This window comes from Peromyscus leucopus, chromosome 7 (assembly GCF_004664715.2).
Source record: "Peromyscus leucopus breed LL Stock chromosome 7, UCI_PerLeu_2.1, whole genome shotgun sequence".
Lineage (NCBI taxonomy): Eukaryota > Metazoa > Chordata > Mammalia > Rodentia > Cricetidae > Peromyscus > Peromyscus leucopus.
The window spans coordinates 38684943-38706574 of record NC_051069.1 but is presented as its reverse complement, the minus strand read 5'-3'; positions in this window follow the sequence as shown (position 1 = coordinate 38706574).

Sequence of the window (21632 nt, the reverse complement as noted above, 5' to 3'; positions counted from 1 at the left end):
GACACTATATAGGTAAACAATATGCAAAGCGAGAGTGAGCGAGTGCGGTGAGTGGAGAGAGTTACTGTATGGGTTGTCACACCTTATTGGAACAGACACTGCTATATGGGTTGATGGTGATTTCTCATGAGGGAGGCGTGTCCCCAAATTTGTCATCAATGTTACATAAACCTGAGTATCATATTCAACTATATAGAAGGGAGTCAAGTGGAGCATGAGGCGCACAATATCAGTGGATACACTAATTGTGAGTCTCTAGTGTGTATGTACCTGATCGGTGTCAATTCACTGCTAATTATTCACATAGCTCACACAGTGAACAACACTATCACAGTTCTTCACTTCCATTTTACATGATATTATGAATCAGTAGGTATGATCGAGCGTTTTAATATGAGCTGCACAGTGCCATCAACTTCTACGACTGTTCGATTTTTACAGACATTGCCTATTTAATGTATATCTGTATTTGGTAGAGATATATTCCATAAAATACTCACAAAGAGGATAGCGAAATAGCGAATCTATCTTCCCAGAAGACTCTACGCTCCACAAAATTTTATACCCACGCGAGCGTGTGATACTGTATGCATACGTTACACCTGTCACCGTCTCTTATATCAAGTAATTGAGCTCTTAAAGCATCATAGAGAAGCTAGCAACAATTTATACTTAAGACCTATAACTATCCTGTGCTGAATGTTTAACACCATATACTAATATCATATTTATCTACATTAATCACCACACAACCCTATTACATCTACGATTTTCCATATATCACTACAATCACACACATAACAAGCACACACACATTAATATTATCAGATATGTGGTGTTTCATCCGACAGAACATAATATTAGAGATAAGACACTAAATTCTCCATGAATAGCTACTAGTGTCTATTAGATGTGTCATTTCTCATATCTAAGAGTAATCAATCTAAACCAACTTTAAGAGAAGCGCGAGTATCCTTACAATTCGAAGGATTGTCCCAGAAATCCACGGCAATACTCTGCTGTAAACAATACCACCACTCTTAAGTTGATCCGCGATAAATACTTCAGACATTCTATCTGTCGCAAAAGGAGTATAGCGTAGTAAGACAAGACAAAATCAACGGACCCAAGTATTATTGTAGTGACTGAGCTTGAATGTGATATGCGCGAGGCTAGCGCACTTCTGAGAGAAAGCCCACAGGGCGCATCAGATGTCTCACTCTGAAGTCTGTTTTCACCTCATAGTGTGCCAGTGTAGAATGCGCAGAGGGCACTAAATTACAAAGCCCAACTGCCATGCCCACACGCACTGTTTGATCACCAAGCGACCATAACACATCGAACAACACTATCACGAACACAAACATCTGATCAACTAATACCAACTAAGCACTCGTGCCTCACAAACTCCCACTCTCACTCCTCAAGACTATCACACACATGACTCACACATATATGCACTAGCAAAGACATCTTTGTATGTCCATTATCTGCGATACACCAGCGACGGACTACACACCTACACACACACAACATACAAAGCCTATATATATATCTGAGAGCAGTCCTCCACAACAAGGAATAGCTACACTCACACAAGTCTCTCAGACACAGGAAATAGATCCTTGTACTACTCTCATTAAATCTCAAAAATGAGGACATGGCAAAGACCAGAGGAAAACATCGTATTGAGTGTGCACCTCATCTGCAAGTGCTTGCGACAGATATCAGCCCATTGAGGAACATGGATATTAACTTTTTATGAGTGCATTTTACTTTATAAGGAATATACTCTCAAATGATGTTTATTCTCAAGTGAAGTCCTCCACAGGACACAGTGGATCGCCCCACTCTCTATAGTGTCTACGCCAAATCACATAAGACCTTCAAAAGAACATCTGGTTTGCTGCTGTCTTTTATTTGTTAACAGCGGCATTATATATATATTAGTGTCTCTTTATGAGAACATGCCAAGATAAGATATTCTCTATGGTAGGAGGAACATATCTCCTTCCCTCTTCATTCGTATGGCCTGAATAGTGAGCTTAAACCACTATGTCATCACACACACCGTAGGGTCTAAGTGTTTAGATACATTGACTCTCTGCTTGCCTGTGCACACATGCATATGACAATGCATGCAGACAATGTCGTGAAAATGACAACATTAGAACTCCGATGTACAGCCAGAGCGATCTGATATACAAGAGGTCTTCCAGACCTTTATCACAGGATTGATTCATACACAACAGAGTGTTGCAGAACCTTCCAGCATTTCTGGTCATTAGCTTCGCACTCTGCCCTATTTATAATAAATTAAACAGAAAATCTGATATAGTGCACAGCAGCACATGTAAACCCTTACGTGCTAGATCCCTTCGATTTAATCAATGTGAGAAGACCTTATCTCGCTATATTGATGTTCCTTGAATTAAAAGTTGTTCTAACCACTGCACTGCCGAGTACAAGCTTCACCTGGGCTCTTCCGCATAAAACCTGCCCTCCCTTGCACCGAGGATGGACCCTGATCTCGCTGCCAGGGGGCCTCTTAAAGCAGATCAAGCCTACACAACTGTCATCAGTATACCTCTCCTCTAGAAGAGACTGGCACACGTAGTCCAGTTCCCATGGAGGTTCCACAGCTATTGGTTTGTAGTCATGATGGAGTTCCCACTATTTTGTTTTGTTGCTCTGTACATTCCCACCATGATTTAATGCCCCTTGCTCATATGAATCCCTATCTATCTCTTGACCTGCAAGACTCCTGTGCTGATCGCTCAGCCTGAGTGACTATTGCGGCCCAGCAATGAGTATAGGCATTTGACGATAACTGGCTCTGCATCTCTCCGATTCCAGAGCTTGCATTGTTCATCGGATCCAAACATTAAAAGATCGAGAAAGTGACTTTGCTATTGGATGAGCAATGGATATGTGGAACAGGATAAGTTACGACCGAGATCCTGTAAATTAGCGCAGAGAGGTTAGGCCAGTTACAGGCGACACTTTCTTATCCATCTAATTCGCTTTATTCTACGTTTTCTTAAGGATGTGTGCGATGATCTCCATGGATGTTCACATCCTTAGAGAGAGCGTTCCTCGCATAGGCGAGCTAATGCCTGTGCTTTACTCACGTGCTTACTCCAACCACACTAACTCGATGCGTCGCACGTGAATGAAACAGCTCACGTCGTACATCTATGATTAACACACATCTACCAATGTCTCAGTGTGTACACTCTCACTCTCATAGCTCGCAGCACTCTTCCAGCAATTCAACCCAGCGAATCAGCGCCATACACTTAGTAAAGATACTCTCTCTAATCACACACACTCTTAACCACCCACTTTACTATCCTTACCTCTATAGCTAAGCCTCGACCCCCTTCAATAAGACTATAGTGACCAGGAGTCTATGCTGCACTAACCTAGTGGGTAGAATATCTGGGACACCGCACTATGTCGCCTCTGGGTCACTATTTTGTGGTTTGGTGCGAAAAATAGGGTGAGAAGGGGAGACTATTGCAGGAGGAATAGTCAAAATGGCTTCACTAAAGACACGAGATCGATATTAGAGGAGAGAAGACTGGTAGCGAAAAGATCAGCAATCCTCTTAAGTTGTTGTTAGTGGATTATAACACAATAAAATCAGCAAAAATATGTTTACGCAGTCTTTAGAGTATGACTAATAAAAACAGCGTGTGTGTGCAGATCAGCACAACACAAATTCGTCCTTCCAGATAGTGTGATACGTTATCAATACATCACATTTGCAGTGTATATTGCGTCACACTCACCTATAACTACCTGCAATACACGAAGGTGTAAGATAAGAATCACCATATGATTATATTTGAGTAACGAGGAATCTCTACTCATCACTCATATGTGGCGCACCATGTTGGTGGAGGCTTAATTAAGCTAGTCTAGTCACATCGAACAAGCGCCCTGATATTCTATTGAAATAAGTGTTCACTCCCTACAATGGCCAAAAATACCACCACTCTGCACTTACGACGCCTATATGGTGTTTATGCACTATTATTGGAGTGTGGCGACTCTAGTTTCTGCGAGATTTATCAAGACCGCCTTTGATAGGGTGCTTCTAACCTATCTAATAAGTATACACAAACTAATAGCGAAAATTTGTATACATATAATGTTTAACAATGTTATAAATTACACAGTGTAGAGAAGTTTCATTTCTCTCTTGTGCATGACATAAGGTGGGCGCGTTATTACCTAATGAACATGTGCGTGTAAAACAAGAGGATCCCCAGACACAGTATACATCTGAGAAAATGTTTACTCAAAAGATAGACTCTCTCCACTATTATTCCATCCTCCACACGTGCGAGGTGGAATAATTAGTAGAGTCCACAAGAGCAATGACAAGGAGTCATGATGTATATCACCAACGAATTAGTGCCCCCTTGGTCGTTCGAATTGCAGCAGCCCACCCCACGATATTCCCAAGGAATATACTCAATGCTGGTGGTGATGTGTCGGTTCGAGGGAGAGACTGCTCAAGTCCTCAGAAACAACACACATAAGTGGACAACACGTACATATACACACAAGAATACTACACAACAGATATACAATAAAAACAAAACAAGGACCTAACGTGGGAGTAGGGAGAATACGCGGAAAAAAAACACGAGAAAAGCAAGAAATATAGAAATTAACACACATGAAAATGACACAGAATCCAAGTTGTGGAACATAGCACACTGCGGTACTGCATAGACGAGCTTTCTTGGCCTAAACACAAGAGCCTCTTCGCATGTGAGAAGCGTCGAGTGGCCGCTCTTGTGGGGGTCACACTGATGGCGAGCATCTTGTCACTGCTCTGAGTGTCTGCTAGCAGATATAAAGATAGGATGCATAGAGACTGATAGAACAAACACCACCCTATGGCCTTTAAGATGTATTGTCAGAGCTATACTCTCACGAGTGGCATAGCGTACATGAACCAAGGACATAGTAGTAAATCTTAACAACGTAATCTATAATAATATGTTGCTACATTCATTCAGTATATTGTGCTGCGTCACGTATAGAAGACCCACATATAGGTGTACATTAATTGCCGTATAAAAGCTATGCTATGTGCACATAGGAGTCCTTAGATTTACATTACGCTCTCACAGAAATCTCTTAGTGCTCTCACTTCGATCTCACTAGTTTTCTTCTCACTATACGTGAAGTCACCTTATGGCAAGCGCTCATGCCAGTCCATTCAGTAGCTTGGTTGGCACCTTCCATCAAAGGAGTCCTTGGTGGAGGAGGTGCACTTCCCAATGTACAAGCCAAACCCTCTTCGCTCACATGTCCAGAGCAAGGAGTACCACTGATGACTCTCGAAGCTATGGAAGCACAGAGCCTTTACGAGCGAGGTATGTGTTCTTCTCCACAAGGTCTGTTCTCTGCATTTTACGTTGAGATGTCTGTGGAAGAGAGTCCCTACAGTCTCTGGACGTCTGTACGATCTGTCATGTATCTAACCTTCTCTTGATCGTCCTGCATGGAAACACTCCTCGTATCGAGTGACGATACCCTCCACTCAGTGTGCATACCCTGCTTGATGCTCTATGAGTCCTTGATATATGTCCATATATCTGAGGTGGTACTATCTCATATATCCTCTGCATCATAATGACATACGACCCACCATCATAGGCGAGTACAATATAGATGTGGAACATTACCGCACTGTGTATGTCTAAGGAGTCTCAGACCAAAGAGACAGACACAAACCCTGTCAGAATGCTACACAAGCTCCCAGCTCTACACCTCACAATCACCACAGCACTCCTACGCGAGGCACAATCGATGCACACTGACGAGAACATGTGCTGTATAGTATAATTAAGCCACATCTGCTAAACTCCATCACTCTCTTAGATAATGCTATCAGTACCACAGCAGTCGTCTGTTGCCCTCTATGAGATTTCTTGTGAACCTGCTAGAGGGCTATATAATGTGCTCTCTGGGACAGTCTTAATGGCTCTATTGGCCTCGCGTATGGCATCTAGGTTGGTCTGGCTGTGGTACTCCTCCATATTGAGTAAGTAGTGGAAAGTATATATGAGATATCACGAGAATTATGCTTGCTCACTATCAAACTGAACCTACAGTAGTACACAGATGATGCAGATTATTGAGCTGCCTTCTGTATTCTTGGGAGTGCCTAGTGAGGAGTCAACCTACACATGGGGCCAAGCACACAGAAGAATATTCATGGCCTCACTATCTGCTCATAATCAGCTCTATTTCAATATCACTCACACAACATGAGACAGGACAAAAATACACATCATGTTAGAGTAACCTCTGTGCAGGGAGTTTCACACACCGCGATATCGTGCGCTAAATGAACTGAACTCGCTTCATATGTCCATCCTCGTGCATACCTCTCTCACACAATGCAGCACTGAATTCATATGGATAGCCAAACTCTGAAAATAATTATAAACTTATGTTTGATATTAACTGCATAAGCAGGAATCTTCTGCTGTGTGCGACCGCTACGGACTTCCCAATTTGCGCATCTGTATCCTACTCAAAGCCTTGCTTCACACACAGCTGCTGGACGACACACATTTAGATGTAAATCCACACTTCTTATTACACTTCGCAATTCTCTACAGTGACCAGCGCCCATGCCTAGAGAAGTTTCTCTATAAATGCGAGTGCTCGACCTACGGTGCTTATGTTTGTCTCTAGACAAATATCTCTCCAAGGGACTAATTTTTGTGACTATAAACGAGATATAGGAAAAGGCTATTTATCGATATCACGTGCATTCACTGTCAGAGAGTGCTGCGCCCTGCCAGTGCATATAGCAAGAATTATATGTGTCCGTTACTCTCACGTGCAATCAGTCTAAAGCTGAAGCCATTGGAGGAGAACATTGGAGGAGGAGTGGAAACCAAGATAGTGAACAGATTTCTTTCCTAGCAAGCGGTTATAGCTAAAGATTTCTCTTCTATTGTAATCACTCTTGTGCTACTGGCTTATTTTGAACATATCTTTGTCGAAACAAGAGTTGAAGGAGTTTACTGCTCCATCATAGAAAATATGCTCACAGATGGGAGTTAGAATGCAATCTGTTTTGAATCAGGATTGCCCACCTATAAGAACAGTAGCGCAGCATACGAACTTGACTATGTAAGCTTCTAAGCGTGGATTGATTGTTCCCTGTGACTATACAACCTATGTAAGCTCAAATGTGTCTACTAATGGTATGTTGTGCTACTCAGCTCGTCGAGAGTTGTCAGGTTGTGCTCTTACTTACTCACGAATGTGTGTTGCACAGTGTGACTGAGTGGTGTCTAGTCTTGCTGTGGACAGAGCAATTGTGTGTTTGTGTTGCTTTTATGTAAAGAATAGAGATAGGGGCCAGGTTGTGCCTAAGATGTCTCTTTATACCTAAATAGCTAGTATATGCTTGGCTTAATGAGAATGACAGTGCCTTCTAGGAGTGTGAGAAGGTGCTTAATTGTTATCATGAGAGTGCATGAGCGAGTTAATAAGCACTTGTACGAAATTAATATTGACAGAGGTAATGGAGATAGTAGAGACCTCTCCAAGCGAGGATTAACACAACATCCTTGAAATAACCCTAAGCGGGCCTGCTCCTCTCCTAGGTATTATTATGCTCTCTGACACACAGAATTCAGTATGGCATGTGAGTTTTCGCGTCCCTTTGGCACTTCCCACGAGATGCGTGCCATGTACTATACAGCTATCAACTGCCTAGGGACTCTCTAGCTTCTAGGCGTAGGCACTTGTGAGAACTGTAGGCTTTATGCTATGCGGTGAGGCTCACCTTGCTTTGCCAGGTTATCTATCGGCTCTTTTCACGACACCAGCGCCCCGAGTCGAGCGAGTGTCACAGCAGCTTTCAAACTGTCAACGAACAGCGGCTGTATAGAACACTTATAGAGACGTACTATCTGTTGTTTGGAGAGATGTCCCTTGGTCATCATTATATGTAGTTGGGTAGGGGATATAATTAAGGTTTAATCACTTATGAATACAAACTGCGCGCTTAAAGAAACTCGAAAGCGCATGACTATAAATTATGACGTGTACGTATATAATTGTTGGTGATCTCACAGCGCATGATGATCGTGTGTAGGAGAGCAGAGAACATGCTAGCTGATCTAGCAAGCTCTGGTCTCTCATGAATATTTATATGTGCTAACCTCCGGAGGAAGTAAATAGCCAAATATAGAGAACAGAGCACACACACAAAAGAGGTAACAATAAGACAAAGGCCATGAACTCTAGTGATTTATTAGTGCTCCTATCTACTCTATTGTGCGTTTAGAGACGCAGTACATCGTAACTCTAGCAGATCTCTGTGAGTTCAAAAGCCACTCCATACTAACATGAATTTGACTCAGTTCTAGCGAGAAAAACTCGATGAACCTCTATTGTAGTGGATACGAGATCACAGGCATTCATGGAAGTCCCAATAATAACGTTGGTGCTGCGAGCCGGCATACACAAACGAGCTCGATTTTATATTCCCACACGCTAAGCCTCACTAGAAAGTTGCAAACAAGTGAAATTCGTGATGCAGCAGTGTTTGACAGACAGGGATACCATAATGGAGTCTCACTTCTCTCAATGATTGCTATTGCTGGTGTTTATGACCCAATGCTTTTTACCACTGAAAAAGTCCGTAACTGTTAATGATTCCTGCATGAAGGCATCAACACAAAGCCTAGGAGATGTTCTGAATCAGTGAGGGAATAAATGAATAACTAAATGGATCACTGATGGAGCCAACTCCTCTTGGGACCCTAAAATGCAGAAGGTTTTCATACAAACCACAGCAGCTGTCCCTTCTGATAACTCCATTAGAGGTGCTCAGAAAAATTTAAGTGGACCTGGCTGAAGATCACTAAGGACCATCTTGAGGGTATGAGTCAGGTCCTGAGCACCAATCCCTGGGCTGTTTCTGTTATCCCATGTTATCTTCTTCCATCCTCTTGTGGGCATTGGTTCTGATTTCGTCCTTCCTGGCACAGCCATGACACCATCACTCAGTGCTGCCTCCCAGGTCTTCTCTGACTCCTCAGACCTTAGTGTCACAGTTTGTACTTTTGCTTCTGGGCCTCCCACCTCCTCCAATTAGCATCCTCTCTTCCTTTTAGTATGGTGGCAAGAGACTTCCATGCCAGCCTCCTCTTGCCTCTCTTCTGTCTCTAAAGCTCTTTACATGATCCCAAAGTCACAGAATCACAGATGACATGAAACATGCATTTCATCTTCATTGACTATAGAGACAATGCTCTCTCATAAAGAGACCACAAGAGCTGGAGGGCAGCCAACTCCAGTCCAAGACTCACTTTATAGGACTCTTTAAGCAAAGAGATAGAATACAGCCTCATATAGTCATGGAAAGTCAAAGTGGAGAGAATCCAGGAGTACTAGTCTGTGGCTGGTAGAATCCTTCCATCCCTAGGGTGCTTGCCATAGGCAACTGCTTGTCTCTGAAAAAAAAAAGAAGAAGAAAGAATCACAGTCCTCAAAGCCATTTGAATATTATCTTTGCAAAAACATCTAAGTCTTTATTCATTTTTACAGTTACTTCATTGTCGTTAAGTTACAAGAGTTCCATATTTTACATAAAATTACATAATTTGAATATTAACCCTCTGTGGAACATATGTTTTTACAAGAGTTCTTTCCAGCTCCATGGGCTGCTTGTTACCTTATTGACCATTGCATTTGCAGGGGAGAAGCTTTCCAGTGTTCCATGCTCTGTCTTGTTCAGTCTGATATCTATGCTTCTGGAGTTGGGGACCCACAACATTACTGTCAAAACCAAAGTTAACAAATTTTGTTTTTCTATCTTATTCTAGAATTTTTAGTATTTATCAGTTATGAGTTAGGCTTATTTTTTTATTTAGTATGTAGCGAGGATCCACTCTCATTGTTTTCAGTATGTGGATATTCAATTTTCTCAAACTGTTTTTGGAAGAAATATCCTTCCTCAGTGTGTTTTCTTGATATCTTAGATGAGTATGCTGTCTGTGGGTGTTTGAATGAGCAATGTTCCAAATAGGCTTATATATTTGAACATTTGATCTTCAGATTGTGCTGACATTTGGGAGGAGGTTATAGAATCTTTAGGGGTATATTTAGGGAAAGTACATTAATGGCTTTGAGGGTGCATAGACTCCACAGTTTCTGTTTTCTCTCTCAGGTTCCAGCATGCAAATAAAATGTAACCAGAAAGCTCCCAGCATGTGCCCTCCCTTCCAGATAGACTCTAGCCTTCTGCCACAATAAGTTCAAATAAATCCTTTCTTCCTTAAATTGCTTTTGGTCATGCTATTTTATCATAGCCGAGAAAAGTAACTATTGTACTATGTATGTGTGAGTTCCTTATGGGCTCTCCATTTTGCTGCATTGATCTGTTTCCATGCCAGTGCCATGCTGTTTTTATTACTATAGCTTTGTCTTTTACTTTGAAAGACAAAAGCATGGTGCCTCTATATGTATATGCAAAAAATATTCAGTCACCACTTTACTAAACTAGCATAACCCCTGACTACATTCTAACTATTTCTCTTTGTATCCACAGGTAAGTGTAGTCCTCATGACTCATCAAAGAAACCTCTCTTAGCAAAAGACAGAAAACTACAACCAAATGCAGTAGAGAGTTGTAGAGCCCAGTTCTCATAGCTGCATCTACTAAACACTCCCACATGCAAGGCTCGGGGATAGTGTGGAAGAGGGTGTGGAAAGACTGTAGGAGCCTGTGGATCAGTGAGTTTGATGTGAGATGGTGTCTCCTAGGAATGTCATAAACTTCACCATAAAGTCTCATCAACATGACTACATACACATGAGTCGAACAATGACAACAATAGATACATAACATGGATGGGGAAAAGTCTACCTGGCCCCCACCCTACACAAAGAACTACAGACAACTAAGAAATGCTGAGAGTGGGAGAAATAGTCTTCTGCAGGGAAGATGCTTTTCCAGTACCAAATGATCAGCCCTAAAAACATAAATACAAGTAGCATTATAAAGACATACACATACACACACACACATACACACACACACACACACACACACACACACACACACACACACCATTTAATTTTAAAAGACACTGGGAATTTGAATGAAAACAAGGAAGAGTATGTGGAAGGTTTGTAGGAAGAAAGGGGAAGGGTAAAAAGAGATAATTACATTATAATCTAAAAAATAAAATAAATAATAAAAGATGTCAACACCATTATCTTCAAGAAGATGTAAATTAAGGCCATGATGATATATCATTTTATAAGTGTCTGGATGACAATTATAAACCAAGACAAATGGTGGTAAGGGTGTACTAAATGTGAGCACCTGTGCACTGATAATTAGAATATACAATTTTACAGACATTATGGAAAACAGTATGGAGACGCCTCCAATAATTAAAAAATAGCATTACCATAAAAGCCATTGATCCAACCTCTGGCCATATGTCTGAAGGAAATGAAATCAGTATTTTGCTATCTGAATCTCTGTGTTCATTGCAATATTATTCACAAAAGCCAGGATATGAGATCAATCTGACTATCCACTGATGGGTGAATAGGCAAATAAAAGTGGTTATATGTGCACAGTGAGCTGTTTAGTGCCCAGCTTTTAAAAATTAGAGAGATTCTGCCATATTTAAGTGGATAAGTCTAGAAGGCATCACGTTAAATGAAATAAGCCAGATGCAGAAACGTAAATACTGTGTGATCTCATCTGTAAAAGTCAAACTGACAAACACCAAGAGCAGAACATTGGTTTCCAGAGGCAGGGGAGAGGAGGAGAAAGGGCAAGATGATGGTCAAAGGGTGCAAACTGAATAAGATCTGCAGATATATCTATCCTGCAGCCCGGTGATTATTGTTTCCTTGGAATTTGCAACAAGCAATAAGCATAGGTTTTAAATGTCCTCACTACACACACACACACACACACACACACACACACACACACACACACACACACACACACACACACCCTTAATTGGGGTGATAAATGTGTTAATTAATTTGATTGCAGTAATCATTTCACAATGTATAGCAAATCATCACATCACACATATTGAATATACATTATCTTAATTTGTCAATTACACTTCAATAAAGTTGAAATCAAAAAACAAAAATTCTGAAAATAAAATTATCCCGTCAGCATCCTGCCTCTTGCTTTCACAATAGAGTGTGAGAGAGTGGCTGCTCGGTGGGCAGTGAAGAGAACTTAGCTCTCCCAGGTTCTTCCCACCCAGAAAACCTCCACACGGATCATTTCCCCATAAAAACCTAAGTTCTAAGTCCTCTGGGTTGTATGCCCAGCATGTGTGCCTAGGTGAGGCTCTGTGCCAAGGCTATTGCCAGGGGTTCATTCCTTGACCCCTGCAGACTGCACTGCAGCCTCCTGCTTTTCCTCGGTCTAGAAGCCATCTCATAAAGGCAAAGAGGTAATTATTTACTCTGTTATTCACACAACATTTGCCATTGCTTCTATTCTGTGAATACTCTGTAAGCATTCACTCACTGAGACCCTGCTGCTAAACAAGGTGGTAAATGTAGGAGACATTTGTTAAGTCACCCTACATGCCCCCAATTTATAATCTAGTGCACTGAAGTCAGCAATTTGAAAGTTTGGGGGTAATCATGAAAGGGAATGGAAGATAACTAGTTCTAGACATATTTCATCTATGTAGCCCATAAATATTTATAGTCTGCCTACTACGTGTCAGGAACATTTTTGTCAATGTTTGGCACAGAGATTGACTCCCAGGTAAGATGGGCTGTTAGAATCTCCGCTTATAATTTGTTATCCCACTACTGGAAACTTTAAATTCACTGTAAAGCCCAGAGAAAGTTTGGAAATACGATGGATAAAACAAACAGAATGCTTGGAAGAAAGGCTCTGTCTATAGCTGACATGCAAAACCTCAGCCTTGCTGCAAAAACATACAGAAATAAATAAATAAGTATGAGCACAAGCAACAACAAGAAGACTTCAACTCACCCACATGAGTTGACACTTCCCATGGTGCACTGCAAAGTCAATTTGTATAGACATGCACAAAAGGGCTCCTTTCATTTGCCATGGTAGATCTCAGCAAACTCCGCATTTCATTCATGTTAATTAGGCTAACATGTCAAAACAATTACCTCACATAGACTGGCAACATACTTCTTTCCATTTTTAAGTTTTCTTTGAGTTCAGTGATGAAGAAAGCTATTTGCTAATGTGGGGACCTCATTTCAATGAAGCTCTCCTTACAAAAGGCTGCCCCTTGACCCCACACCTGGGACCTCGGTGTCTACAGTCCTACCCCCCTAGATAGCACATGAGGTGGGAACTGGTGTCAGGGATGTGTGTAATGCCGGGTTTATGAGCTACAGGAGAGCAATTTGGCAAACAAACCCAGGGCAGTGTAGGCAACAACCATTTTATAAATGAATACATGCTGTTGGTGGCTGGAACAGAAAGGCATCTTTGTGAGGAAGTCATGGAATAAAGAGAGCTGGCAAGTCAGGCTGAGGTGTTGTGACATGGGGGCTGTGAAGGCTGTAACAGTCTATTACCGTAGGAAGCATCCTGCTCTCACACTATTTGTTTGTTATAAATCACTCCACCTCTTTCCCTTTCTCCTGAAGTTAATATATTTTCCTTCAGCAAACATTTATTTGCTGTGCAGTGCTAGCTCTGTTCAGCTGTTAGCGTTTGTGTCTATAGTTAGCATTTTTATTCAGCTAATATTTTCATTCAGGAACATTCACTGAGTGTCGGCTCCATTCTTGTCCTGTTCACTGGAAATATATTCACCTGTTAACGTTTGTTTCCACCTTTAAGAGGTTTTTTATTTGTTAGGTATTTTTATCTTGTAAAGACTGTCAGTTTCAGCCAGCATTGTGAGAAATTTTGATCATTTTTTGAAAAGTGCTCTCAGTTAGTGGCTGCTTCCCACATGAAACAAGGACCAGGCCTCAGTCTTTGGCATCTTTAAAATGGGAATGTGTGTGGAGGCAGAGGGGATTTTGAATCTAGGTGAGCCCAGGGAAGAACTTCTTTGCACTGGCTGAATTAAAGTTTGAGAGCTTAAATTATTCCAGTAAGGGAGGGAGAACCATAAGCCAAGAGAGGAGCCTCTTGGCAAAGTAAATATCACTAGCTTACTATAAGGAGAATGAACATTACTCCATAGGGCTGAATGAAGAAATGTCTGCCCTCACAGGGCATTAGACAAGACATTCCCAAACTCTCTGAGGAATCTCCAATCCAAAGGCTTTGTTCAGTATACCTAGGGCAGCTGTAAATTTTTTAATTCTATCAGGCTCTTAAGTAAACTGCAACCCCAGAGCCATACTTTGGATTATTCACTTGAGGTACGTGGTAGATGGAATGGCAGAGAAAGAGGAGGTCTCCCCTCTTTGGCCTCCTCCCCTGCTGGCTTGCGTCCTTCCAATGTTTCCACTCTACAAGTGGGATCCCAGACAGTTGACATTAAAGCCTGTGAGCAACTGCTCTGGAGGGCACTGGGCTTCAGTGCCAGCCACCAAATCAGAAGTGTAGGTAGAAGATGAGTGAGAGATCTTCAGTAATATTTATGTAGCACAAATTCAATATTTTTACATAGTCTCTGCAATCCCTGTGACATTAAATAATATTTTCAGCAATATTAGGTCAATAGACAAGGAATAGTGTCTCTTCCGTATCCCTGATTCCTATTTCCCTTCTCAATATTCTCTTTTTAAATGTTTTATTGACTCACAATTCTTGTACATATTTATGAGGGACAGTGTGGTATCTTGATATATATATATATATATATATATATATATATATATATATATATATTCAATGTGCAAGGAAAAATCAGGGTAATTAGCATTTTCATTTCCTTAGATTTCTCATTTATTTGTGTTGGAAAATACTAAAATTGTCCCTTCTAGTTCTTTATAAATATTTAACAAATTATTTGTAAACTATCATCACTGGTGCTGATTCCACTTAACCAACTTTAGTTTGGTATCTATGATACAACCCCCTGTCCTTCTTTACCCCAATGCTGTCTTCTGGTGAGTGCTACTCTGTCCTCGACTTCTGCATGGTCAGCCAACAATGTCTTCATCACTTCTGCTGCCCCATACCCCCCAAGCTCTCTGAATCCTGGAGGCACCCCTGTTCCAGCTGGAAATCATATCAGGAGCTGTATAGAAGAAGGGTTTCTCAGACTGGGTGAGAAAGAACTTCTGAGAACTTTTCCATTTTAAAGACGCTTTGCCTCCATGCCAAGGTGAAAAGTCAGATTATCACGGGGACCCAGGAATATGACTTAGTCACCCACTCACACATGTGTGGCTGCCGCCATAGCCACATTATATTAAACAGGATCTTCCACTGAGATCCATTGTGCTTTATAATACTGGAGCTTTTACAATCAGTCTGCATTCTGTACTTCCCACAGTCACTTATTAGAAATTAATCCTGGGACTACTAGAGAGAGAAGTGATTCCCCAAAGCAAAGCTGGGACCCCTCCAAACCTAATTTATGGGAAGTAATATGCTACCAGATGGGAGAAGAGAAATGTGCAGCTTCCCTCCAGACCCAAGGCCTCCTGCTGAATCCAGGGACCAGACAAAAAGAGAACAGAGCTGGTGGCCAGCTATCTGTCTGAAGGGTGCATTCTGGGCATCTTGTGAGTACAATTACAGAGCTGACCCTGGGCTTGAGGTGGCATTCGAAAGCTGTTTGCTCCCAATTAGGTTCTGGCAGACTCGGCTTAGATTTAGGTTTGACAGAAGCAAGCCTCCCCTTGATCATCGCTGTTCACCACCTCTGACTCCTCCCTCCACTGGGCCCTAGCCGCAGGCACCAACTGTTATCCTGCAGGGCTGTAGAGAGCCAGCCATCCCACCACGAAAGTGGGAGCATAGGGTGCTGGATCCTTGTTCGTTTCTTGAGCATCTTTCTGTTGTCCAGAAGAGAATGATGACTGGCCATGTGGGAACGAAGTGAGGATGCCACCGATGCCAGCTCCATGCCTGTCATCCTGAGAGGCTTGCTGAGGTTTAGTAAAACCCACAAGAAGCTTCAGGCACAGAATCCCTCGGGTGTTTTCTTTGTGTTCTATTTTGCATTTCGCAGTTGGTTGACATCACTCAGCTGTCAAAATCTTCCCGGAGACTGTTAGGAAATCGGGTAGCGAGCCTGTAGGTATGTGAATTCTGTTTATCGGCGAAGAGCACATCTACTAGAGGTTTCTGGAAAGTGTGGTTTCCAGTGACAGCTTGGAAAGAGGGAGGCTGGAAAACACAGTTCTGAAAACAGCAGTACAAGCTGAGAACAACTTGGGTGTGCTCACAGGTCCCCGGCTTTCATAGGCACTGCTGGGGAAATGAGGAGTCCACCTTTGCATCTGGAATGCGAGATCCCTCCCCTTCTCACTCCTGACGGAGCACACCATTTTCATACCTCTCGGAGCATCTGCCCTCTTACTTCAGTTCCGTTTCAGGCATTCATCCCAAGGTCACGGGAGAGACTACCTCTGTGTATCGATTACTGCTTGGTGCTGGTGATGACTATCAGACTTAGTTATGTGGTTCTCAGTAAGCCATACAATCTCAGGACACTTTCCTCTTCTTGTTTGAAGAGGAGGGAAACCAGGCTAGACACAGCATGCTTGTTGAGGATTAAATGAGGTCACGATGGTAAAATGACCATATGTCTGACAAAACTCATAGGCAACTGGACTTCTGCCTATCTCCTGCCTCTTAATTTAGAGGAAACGATTTCAATATCTACAGAGATATATGTGTATACACACATTCACACACACACACACACACACACACCTCCAACCTCACTATCTCCTTTCATGGGAAAATGTATGCTTTTTGTTTATATATTAGGAATACATTCGGTACAGATAAATGAAACACTGCTTCAGTGTCTGAAGCACAGTGATACTTTATTTTCTCATGTAATTATCTGAATGGAGGTTTGCTGCCATTGACTCAGAAGCTTTGAGAACCAAAGCTGTAAATCCCATGGTCTTTCCCCTGTGAAACAAAACTATCATTGAAGCTTCAAAGATTGTACTTCAATTCAGACAGAAGTAGAGACATGGCAGCTGTGCATGTCCCCTTAATTAGTAGAACTGAAAGCCTTCCTGCTACCCCAAGGAGTCTGACTGAGTCTCAAGACAGAGCTATGCCAATGGGCAGTGCCAACTTTAGCTGCAAAGGAGTCAGAAAAACACTGCGTTTAATTTCATCTGCCTCTGTATGGGAGAAAAAAACAAAAGAAATATGATAGTAGTTCACCATCTGCCAATAAACAAGACATGCCGCAATGATATGACCAACAGAAATAGAGGTTATTTATCTTTTTTCTGATGCATTTTAGCATACCGGTTGTTCCATGAATTTTCCTGGGGAGATGTTAATCAAATGTATATTCATTCCAGATAAAGTATAGAGCACAAAGTCTAGCTTGGTATATTAATATGCTGATTGAAGTTAACAGGAGTATGGGTGATTCAGAAGCAAATGTATCACTGAAAGGCCCACCCCAGCATGGATGGGTATGGCTTGTGAAAGTTCCATGTTTGGAGTCATTTGTTCAACTTTCAGTCAATTCCACTGAAGAAACCTCCTCCCCCAACAATTACTTGCTGATTATATAAACTTCACAAGGTGTATCATGAGATTTGTATTCTTCTGAGCTTTGAGGCTATGCTAGTTAGGTTTACTATTGCTGTGATGAAAAGCCATGACCAAAGAAACCTTGTGAGGAAAGAGTTTATTTATTTTTTTATTCTTCCACATCACCGTTCATCATTAAAGGAAGTCGGACAGGAACAGAAAGAGGGCAGAAACCTGGAGGCAGGAGTTGATGCAGAGGCTATGGAGGAGTGCTGCTTACTGGTTTGCTCCCTCCAGCTTTCTCAGTCTGCCTTTTTATAGAATACAGGACCACAAATCCAGGGATAGCACCATCCACAGAGTGATGGAACCTCCCTCATCAAACACTAATTTAAATAATGCACTACAGGCTTGCCTACAGCCTGATCTCATGGAGGCATTTTTCTTTCCTTTCCTTTTTCTTTTCTCCTTTTGGAGGAATTTTCTTCATTGTGGTTCCCTCCTCTCAGATGACTTTAGCTTGTATCAAGTTGACATAAAACTATCCAGTACATGGAGTCTTGTTTTGTTAGCTCCCAGAGATTTCTGACGCCCCTTCCAGTAAGTATTGATTAGGGTGGGAGACAATAGTTACACATTTGATGCTGTGGTTTGAATGTGTCCCCTAAAATCATGTGCTGAAAACTGCATTCCCCAATTTGTATAGTCATAGTGTTTAGAGGTGAGATCTCTAGGAAGCAATGAGAATGAGATAAGACCATGCATGTGCCTTCCCTATAAGACAATCAGTGGATTACAAGAGGAAGAGACTAGAGTGACATGCTTTCTCTCTTTAACTATATGGTTCATTCTGCCATGTCATGATATAGGGAGAAGATACAGATTATACTCAACTTTTCAAACAGTAAGATACACATGTATTTTTTTTATTAACTTCCATGTCTGTAGTACATCCAACAGATATGGACCAAGATGCCAGTAAAGTTTGTTGTAGCCATTTATTATATCTCACTCCACAACTATAGCAGACCAGACAGCTTTCTGGACCTCTCTGTAATTCTATGGTTATTGGTTATAGAAAGAGCAGCTATTGCTAAGAATGGAAGTTAATAGCACTACACTACAAATATTATCTGCTTCACATATCCCACTCACTGGAATCATTTCATTGACAGTCAAGTGACAGGATGATGTCCATGTCCTCTGCAAGTTCATATCTTAAGATCTCTGTCCCCAGAGTGATATAATTAGTAATTGGCAGGCCTCTTAAGTCATGAAAGTAGAACACTCGTGAATGGGAACAGTTTCCCCATAAAACAGAACCCAGAGAGTTCTCTAGCACTCTGTGAGCCTTACAAGAACACAGAATAAAGATGGCTGCCTCTGCACCAGAAAAGCACTTAACTGCATTAACAGATATTCTGACAGTGTCTTAGGTCATCAGACTCTCAATCTGCCAGCTCCTGATCTTGAATTGTCAAAACCAAATGCTTTATGTCTATGCTATTCTATTATAGCTAGCTTAGTCAATTTTCTCATGCCGTAAGAAAATACCAAAGCTAGGTAAATAATAAAGACAAGACATTAATTCAGCTCATATTTCTGGAAGTTCATGAAAGTGGTTGTGGCATCTGCTTAGCTTCTGGTATATCACAACATGGCAGAGAAGCAGAAATAGAAAACTGCAAGTAATAGGTGTGAAGGAGGAAGCAGAAAATCAGACCAAGGAAACAAACTTCATTACAGCAAGCCACTCTCAAGATACATAGCCCAATCCTGTGAGGGCACATTAGTCTCTGTGAGGGACAGTTGCAGGACTTACAGATGAAACTGACTCAAACAAGTAGCCAACATTTTTTTTTCATCTTGACTATGCATGCATTATACCTTATATATAAAACTTACTTTCCCAAATTAGGCTGTATAGAGCAGGAGGTGATAGAAAACCTAAATCATATTTTAGAAAGATGGACTTAGAAAATTAAACAAGTATTTAAAAATAGTTATGTGGGCATAATTGGAATAAAGAGAGTGGAAAGTACATGTTGAATTTGGAATCAGAGGAGCCTGGATTAGAATTAGAATATAAACACTACAATGTGTGTCTACAGAAATGATATCTGCTATATTAGTGATGCAGTAGATAGCATTCTCTCTCTCTCTCTCTCTCTCTCTCTCTCTCTCTCTCTCTCTCTTACACACACACACACACACACACACACACACACACACACACACACACATCCATTTTACAAATGAGAAGACTGGCATAACTCTTTCAATGCCTAATGAGCCCAGATCTATGGCTTATGATACTCAGCCATTATACTATACTGATGATACAAAATTGAGATGCTGCAAAGATGGAATGTGCATCATTATTGGGCCACGCAGTGCTTGCTAGTTTGATAATCATGTTTCTGATTATCATCATATTTAGTTTTCTTTGAGGCATCTTTGGGTGAATATATGGAATAAGTATTTCTTAACTAGGGACAGACATTCGTCATTATAACAGTTGGATGGAGGAGGTGGTACATGCTTTTGGCATGTAGTAAAATTTGGTCAGGGATTATAAAATTCTACTGCAATTCTTACAATAGCATTAGACAGTCCTGTGGCAAAGAACTTTCTGGCCTAATCTCCCAACAGTGACGAGGCTAAGCAACTGAATGGTGGAGACAACGCAAGAAAACAGTATGGATAATCTAGAAAGGCCTACTGCAGGCAGACCAGAGACAGACCACCTTTTTAGTCAACCCTGAGGGTGCAGGTGTCTCGAGAAGTTTTAAAATTCTTATCTATCCTTCTGCAAAATTACCACTATATACTGTGGGTTTATAACTAAATTCATATTTTGACTCCAGGACAGGGCAAACCAGGTAATCAAGACGGTCAGTTGGGCCTGTTTAAGCCCAGTGTTCTCAGGCTCAGCTTTCTATCCGAAACCAATGACTTACTTGAACTGCAAAGAAAAAAGGAGATGGCCTTAGAGAGTTTGTTTTGGAGGTAAGTAGCATCAAATGTTTCTTCCTGTCTCAGAGTCCTGAATTCCAGCATCTTATCCAAATTCAGTTACAGCTAGCATTATGCCTAGCTGAAACAGCAGTGGATACCCACTCACACAACAGACTCAATTTTCACCTGAGGCAGCTGACCTCCTCAGATTGTGTGCTCACTGCTGTTGTTATGGTCAGTTTACATAGAAGACTCGCCCACCATCATATCTGCAATATATGTTAGAACAGTGATAGGGGCTCAGTGCAGACTTGGTTTTGAACACAGGACACAAGTGTTTTGCACTGTACCTGAAACAGTTCTACTTGGTTTCAAAACCACTGCATGTTTTGAACAGCTGCATTTTTACTACAGGTTTAAAGTCTCATGCTTGTACAGAACCATAATGCTTAAATTAAAAAAAATCAAAACCTTTTACATTCCTTCACAGTCATTCTCCAGCATGTTAAGGTTCAAATTAGTATATGTTGGCTTTAGAGCATTAGTGTTGGAATGCTTGGTTTTATAAACTGAGACTTGAATTGATGATTTGAGTTTCATTACAATTGTTAAATGGCTTTTGGTTTGATGTTTGGACAGAGTTTCCAACAATTTCTGAGATGGCCCTAAATGGACTTTTGCCATTTTGCAGCATTCTCAGCACTGACCATCCTAAAATAAAAATATTGATAAGCTCTGAAATATAACAAAAATATTCTGTGTCCTGCTGTACCAAATATTTGGCCAAGATTTGTTCTTTATGAAAAGCAAAGAAGTGCATCTGTGCAGTTTGCTTTGACCTTCAATAAATGATAAAGTTACATGTACACCAAAGAATTGTTTTAAAATAAACTTCTTTATCATTTATTGTCAGTGTGTATTTGATTTATATACCTATTTCCACAGCTATACACCCAATGCCACCTGAAAGCTTTTCAGGCCAAAGCAGGGACACAAG